Genomic DNA, 7,527 nt, shown 5'->3' on the forward strand with positions numbered 1-7,527 from the left:
CTTTCTCTCTTGACTGTGGTGCAATCAGAGGCGGCACGGCTCCCTGCGTGATGTCACCACTGCAATTTAATGTCTGCCCATAATTAGTGAGGAACGGCTCCGGGCTGCGTGCCAGCCTGCTCAACATAAAGACATTTAAACTGGTAATAATGTCTGAGATTTACTGTGTGTGTGTGTGTGTGTGTGTGTGTGTGTGTATGTGTGTGTGTGTGTGTGTGTGTGTGTGTGTGTGTGTGTGTGTGTGTGTGTGTGTGTGTGTGTGTGTGTGTGTGTGTGTGTGTGTGTGTGTGAAAGAAAGAGAGAAAGTGGCAGTGACTACTGAGGATAGCTCAGAGGTGCCCAAATTCTTTCCTATGAAGGCCACAACACAAGTAATCTGGATGGACGGCTGTGGGCCAAAAGTAAAAGTAAAAAGTGAAATTACATTAAATATATTATATTTTATAGACAATTTACATTCTAAATCTAAAATTAATAAAAAATAAAAATAAAAACACTATACTCTTTCCCCTGTTTAAGGGGCTGCTCACACATGACTAGGGTTGGGTACCGTTCACATTTGAATCGATACCGGTATGGTACCGGTACCTGGAATTCGGTACGGTACCAAAAACGGTACATTTTGTTTTTTGCTACAACAAAAATGTACAGTTTCTAAAACAAATAAGTCCAAACTTCTCAATTTCAACATTGTTCTTTATTTAGATTTTTTTTTGTTTAGCAGCAGCACCCAACAAAATAAAACCCCTCCCTCCCTCCCTCCTAGCCTGGTAAACCGCCCGTCACGTGAACTCACATTGCATTTGGTTCTCCGTGACGGTCTGGACCCGCACAGGCAGTTTAAGATGATTGGTCGAGCCATGCCGGGCCGACGAATCAGCGGCGGCCGTAGGCGGGCAGGCTCGTCTGGGCAAGTAGTGGGTACATGGTCTTTGTAGTTCTTTTCACTCGTCAACATGGCTGCCGCCGCAGAAGTGACAGGCAGTCTGAATGAAATTGAATGTAACGTTCCCAATTCTATGTATTAAATTCTAAAAAACGACCCTCAACATTTGGGAAGGCTAAGCCACACAACTAGTTCGTTATAATCTAACTAAATGCTTCGAAGGTGACTTTACGACCGCGAGGACTCAATCAATGAATACCACGGAGATCATCCACAGGCACCTTCCGCGATCTGATTGGTTGAAGTTAACACCCACCAGCGGTGATAGACAGATGGGTCATCCAATCACCTGCCAAGTAGCTTGGACAAAGTGCCCGCCTCCGTCAGCGGGTCTGGTGACTTCAAACCCAGATCGACTGGTTTAGTGAAACCTATGTGGAGCTATACCGTCCATCTGGCAGCGTCAGGTTACCTCCCTCCCTCTTCCCTCCCAAACCAAGAGTTTACTTGTGCAAGGTAATGGTCTGCTCCATCCATCAGCGGTCACTGCAATATGGTCAACTGCCCTGAGTTCCTCCTTCACATTCTTCTTCTCAACACGACACCAAGCTGGAATAAGTGTGTTTGTGAGAAGGTCTCTGGAGGGAGGGGAGTATTTTGGGTTCAGGGTCCCTGTCATCTCCCTATATATAGACAATAAAAATAACTATTGTTAGTAACTTAGCTTACTCTATGAATATCACACACACACACACATTATCACCCATTTATACATAAATAAATAATTTACCTGAACCATGGAGACTCCACCGTTGCGAAGGGCAACATGCCTTTTACAATGAAGGCAGTCACTGGCCCTGTGGCACTCATTTACTTTCTGCCGGGGTAAAGCTGCTTTCTTCGCCAGGGTGAAGGGTGTCTCCTGTGCGACTCTCACACGGTGGCCTAGCAAAGAAAGCAAGAGTGTAACGTTGAATAACACGTCTCACGGTGACACGAACTGAGGATAATAATAACTTTAGCAACGCTAGTTACGCTACTAAACATGCTAAGCTATAAGCTACAACTATCCAGCTAACGTTAGCTAATTAAATGACGTTACCTGATGTTGAAGAAGTCGACGCCTCACTTGCGACACTTGAAGTTTCGTCGTCGTCGCTGTCCGTTTCAGCTAACGAATCAGAGGAGCTGCTGGCTGTAGGTGCTTTGCTGCTGGTGGGGCTGCAGCGTCCACCCTCAGGCTATCGAACACTTTACAGTCTTCCGCATTTAAAAAGATTTTATGCTTGACCAAGTTTTTCCTCAAGTTAGAGGTGTTCCCCTGGCCAGCTTTGCACTTCGCATCGCAAATGTTACAGCGAGCGTTGTCTGAGTCTATCTTTGTGAAGTGTAGCCAGTGCCACACTTTGGACCGCAAGCGAGAGGCCATCTTCTTCTCTTCAGCTTGTTTTGGCAGTGACGTGATGACGTAACCCACCCTCGTGTGTGTTGCCTTCAAGTTTGCGTCGGAATTTCTATCTCGCTCGCTGTCTTTGTATCACTGAGATGCGTTCAAGTACCGACATTTTTAAATTATAATAGAAAAAAAAAAGTACCGAAATGAGGTACCGTTTCATGTCATGTGAACTGATACTCGGTAGTACCGCCCACTTTCGGTCGGTGCCTGTAAAAGTACCGAGTTCGGTACCCATCTCCTACCTCTTCTCCTGCCAGGAGGATCTTCAACCTCTGCTGCTGCCAGAATTGCCAATAATCTGGCTTTCATGTTTACAGTGCGAACAATCATCAACAACAACAAACAGAAACAAACAGACAAAACTAGCTGGCTACCGTCCGTGTGACCGGATTGTGTCCTGACCCGTGTTGCGCGTGACTACAGGGAAAAAACAAACAAACAAACAAACAAACAAACAAACAAACAAACGCTCCGTGGCTGTGGTCTGTGCGCGCTGGAAGCGCTCTCGACATGATTTCCAAAGTGTTCTGATCTGAAATACACATGTCCTGTGTGAACAGCTGCTAACAGTAATTTTGATTTGTTAGATTTAATTAGAGCTGATTGTAAAAAAAAATCATGTTTCTTTTTGGGAGCATAAAGACATGTAAAGCGAAAGACACCTTTCTGGCACAAAGTCAAGCCAGTCAAGGTGTGTAGGCCTAACCCTACCGCGTTATTATGGATCCCACTGGAGTTTTGGGCAGAACACGCCCTGTGCCCACCTATATGCAGCATTCAAGCACCGGGATTGGCCTGGAGCGAGCCAATAGACATGTTTGTGTCACAGTCACATTTTTAACAGCTCAGGCTTCACACTAACCTTGTGTCACCAGACCCTCTCTCAAAGGAGAAGGCTCACACATACAGTGCAAATCTCCCACACACTCTGCATCCAATGCGTCATAATAAGTAAATCATTATATTATAGTCACGTATGTTCCTTAAAGGGGAACTTACAGAAAAGATGCAGAAGAGTGTCTCCTCTTGTCTCACTATACTTTGGCTGTGTTCAGACCGGAAATATACCGGAAACGACGTCATGACACTTTCCCCCGCATAGATAAAAACGTTATATCGCCACGTGGTGGTGTGCCATGAACCAACAGAGTGACTTATAACAGCTAAGATGTGTCCATGGCACGCCGCGTGGTGGTGTGTCATGAACCAACAGAGTGACTTATAACAGCTAAAAGGTGTCCATGGCACGCCACGTGGTGGTGTGTCATGAACCAACAGAGTGACTTATAACAGCTAAGAGGTGTCCATGGCACGCTGCGTGGTGGTGTGCCATGAACCAACAGAGTGACTTATAACAGCTAAGAGGTGTCCATGGCACGCTGTGTGGTGGTGTGCAATGAACCAACAGAGTGACTTATAACAGCTAAGAGTTGTCCATGGCACGCTGCGTGGTGGTGTGCCATGAACCAACAGAGTGACTTATAACAGCTAAGAGGTGTCCATGGCACACTGCGTGGTGGTGTGCCATGAACCAACAGAGTGACTTATAACAGCTAAGAGGTGTCCATGGCACGCTGCGTGGTGGTGTGCCATGAACCAACAGAGTGACTAGCTTACTTCCTGTTGCACTGTTTGCTAATACAATGAGCTAGGTTTCAAATTAAACAATAAGCCCCAAGAGGCCATGTTTTACAGTGATTTGACAACAGCTAAGAGGTGTCCATGGCACACTGCGTGGTGGTGTGCCATGAACCAACAGAGTGACTTATAACAGCTAAGAGGTGTCCATGCCACGCCGTGTGGAGGTGTGCCATGGACACCTCTTAGCTGTTGTCAAATCACTGTAAAACATGGCCTCTTGGGGCTTATTGTTTAATTTGAAACCTAGCTCATTGTATTAGCAAACAGTGCAACAGGAAGTAAGCTATGTTGTCAATGTGAAAGCGTCTATAGAGTGAAGTGAAGACTGGCTGAAGTGTTACATAAGAGCAGATGTGTGACTTTATGGTTTCTGGGCCTCAGACTCTCACTGCACCTGACCCTGCACACACTCAAACACACGGGATTCAAACCCGCGAGCTTTCTGCTGCAGACCGCAGCAGGCTGACCGAGGCAGCAGGCAGCGATGCATAATGGCTGTTATATAAGCGCACATGGGACGGGCTGACTCATGGATTTATGGCCTTTATGGGTTTCTTCGGAAAGTATTTCCGGGATTTGGTACGAGAGACGCATGGAATGAACATGGTTACCAACTGACGGGCTATATTTGTACTTTTGTATTGAATTGAATTAAACTAAGCAGCAGTTTGACTGGCTCACACACTGCGGGATTGCTCACCACAGAAACATCAAACATGCTGACTAGATGGATTTTTTTAAGTCTGGATGCGCTTAGAAAAAATATACAATTTTACAGCACGATGTCAGAAGGAGCGTCCTGTGGAAGAACAGCCACAGATTAGATTCCTGGTGAGAGCCAAGCTGCTCCTCACTCACTGTCAGTCCATCTGGAGAAGAGAAAGTCTGAACATGCATGTTAGAAACAGCGTGCCTGCACAAGATCATCGACCCATGGCCGTAACTAGCTATGAGGACGGGGAGGTCCGGACCTCCCTTAATATTTCAGAGATTTTTTTTTTTTTTTTTAATAAAACAATCTGCATGGAAAAGCATGAAAAACACGGGATCGCTTTTATTTTGAAACGAAAGGCAGGTCAGGCAGGAAGTCATCTGACGCCGCGTCCGCGGTAACTTGATTCCGAGAGAGCAGCAGCATGGTGGTGAGTGATGACTGTCTGTCTGCCTGGCGAGATAATTGAAGGTGAGCGAGCTGCGAGACAGTGAGCGAAGTGAACGACAGACAGTGAGTGACACTGACAGATTTTTTAGCAACAACCAAGAAAGTAAGTGTCTAGTCTGTCTCTTAAGTAATGTTACCTGTGTGACACGTTGGGATGCTACTGGCTAATCATGCATGATGCCAATTGCCAAGCTCCCGAAGTCAGGTATGCAGGTGGCTATATGCATGGTTTCAGTTTCATGACCCAATAAGTAACAAAAAGAGGTGGTGTAAAGTTAAAAACAACATAATATATTTTATTTTATTTTTCAATCGTTCCTATCAGGAATAAATAAATGTCCCTCTGTATGTTTTTTTTATTATCGATGATGACTTTGTGTGTTGTGTACGGCTTGGGTTGTGTACCTGTGTTTGTAGGTGTCATTTTGATATGAATTTGGCTAAAACAGTTTGTGTTTGTTAGTTACAATTATGTTGACAGGAGAGCTGAGCAGGTGGTGACATGAAAGAGAATATACTGAATAATGACATCACAACAGTATAATCCTAATGTTGATTTAAAATGATATATTACCGTACTCTAAATATGGCTAAAAAAGGGTGAAAAAAAACCTAAAAAAAAATTCGGCGGCGCCCTTACGGGCGCCACAGAATCCGCCTCCCCTTGCTGGACCTCCCCTATTTCGGAACTCTGGTTACGGCCCTGCATCGACCATTGCAATATTACATTTCTGTCAGATAAGCTCTATATGGCTCTAACCGTGTATGTTGGCTATTTAGATCAGTGATTCTGAGCCCTTTTCATGTCAACCACCTCTAATTTAGTCCACATTTTGGGCTCCGGACCCCCGTTTGAAACCCAAATCTGAGAATAATTGTATTGTTAGATAATGATTTTGTCCAGAATTCCATAACTCTCTGTACTGTCGGTAGAGAGATAACAGAGAAATATGATCAAAACAGCATTCTTCTTTCTACATTAATATTGTGTTAACTTCTTGTGAATGAAATAATGGTGAAGTTGAACAATTAATCCATTTGTTGGCGACCCCCTGCAACCCGCTGGACCCCCCATTGAGAAGCACTGGGCTATTGAACATTGCAATCTTATATTCCCACGATTAGGAGCCTGATTGTATTGTAAGTTGGCAATATTTTCATGGTGATATATATATATATATATATATATATATATATATATATATATATATATATATATATATATATTTTTTTTTTTCCCCCAGTTGCCCAGAAAGTCCCGGTGTTTATATCAAGCGCTTCCATCACCTGCATCATGTGCCGAGGACTCAAGTACAGGTGGAGATAGCTTCAACGCAACACTCATCAGTCATTCTTCCTTCTGAGTCTCGGATGCGCGGCCCCTATATCCACTGCAACGCAGCAGTTAATTACACACATTTGAAATTGAAATTACACACATCATTACACACACACACACCTCACATTTCCTCATGCATAAAATACATAAGTAGTACTGAAATAACCAGTTATGGATAAGATTTGTTTAATGTCAACTGTCACTACTTTTATGCACACACTCATCTCCTCCTCCTTATACAGTTACATTATGGAACAAGATATTCATTGATTTTAGCAAAATTATAATCACATATGAAGTAAAAAAGAAAAACAATAACAATGAAATAAAATGTTTGTTTCTTTATACAATCAATGTTATTTTTTATTTTATTTTTTAGAAAGAAGAGGATGGCTCAGAGGTTCAAACAGGTGTATGAAGGTGGTCTTTGGTGGCGATAAAAAAATATAACAAAAGAAAGGTCCAATAAGGCTCTTCTGGCAAACGCATAGCTGCATAAACAGCCATTACATTAACCCACACATAGAGGCACAAACAGCCAGTACATTAACCCACACATAGAGGCACAAACAGCCAGTACATTAACCCACACATAAGCCGTTTTCCCACATGCGTACCGGAAAATTACCTGTAAGTCAATATCGGACATTTCCCTTCACACCTCTCCTCTCGCATGTCGGAATCTACCAGCGAAATTGCCTGTATGTGGGGGGTGGGGGGGGGGGGGGGGGCGGCACTGCAGAGCGAGTGGGGAGTGACGTGTCGGCAAAACTCCGAATGGTGAAATAAGTTTGCTCCGTTCACCTGCGTCGCGTTGAAGCACTTACAGACTGGCTTCGTTTACAGACTGGCTTCGTTTGATGTGTCCGGGCTTGCCTTCGCTGTCGGCAACGTAAGCAAAATACTTCCACAATTCGCTTTGTGCATTTGCTTAGTCCCTGTCGGGCTGTGACTGAAGGAGGAGGACAGACTGTGGCCAGAGAGCGAGCAGAGAGGAGAGGGGAAAATCAGCACACCCACACATGAAGCTGACATAGGCTACT

The 7,527-nt window shown here is 44.2% G+C and overlaps 1 long non-coding RNA gene across 1 annotated transcript; it reads right to left on the reverse strand.

The window, feature by feature from the left end:
- Positions 1-1,377: 1,377 nt before the first annotated feature.
- On the reverse strand, positions 1,378-2,057 carry LOC310789404. The gene is made up of 3 exons (XR_014553331.1): positions 1,989-2,057; positions 1,677-1,831; positions 1,378-1,569 (listed from the first exon to the last, which is right to left on the reverse strand). It is a non-coding gene; the product is annotated as an uncharacterized lncRNA (long non-coding RNA).
- Positions 2,058-7,527: the final 5,470 nt, after the last annotated feature.

The sequence above is a fragment of the Poromitra crassiceps genome, assembly GCF_964638095.1.
Source record: "Poromitra crassiceps genome assembly, chromosome: 14".
NCBI lineage: Eukaryota > Metazoa > Chordata > Actinopteri > Beryciformes > Melamphaidae > Poromitra > Poromitra crassiceps.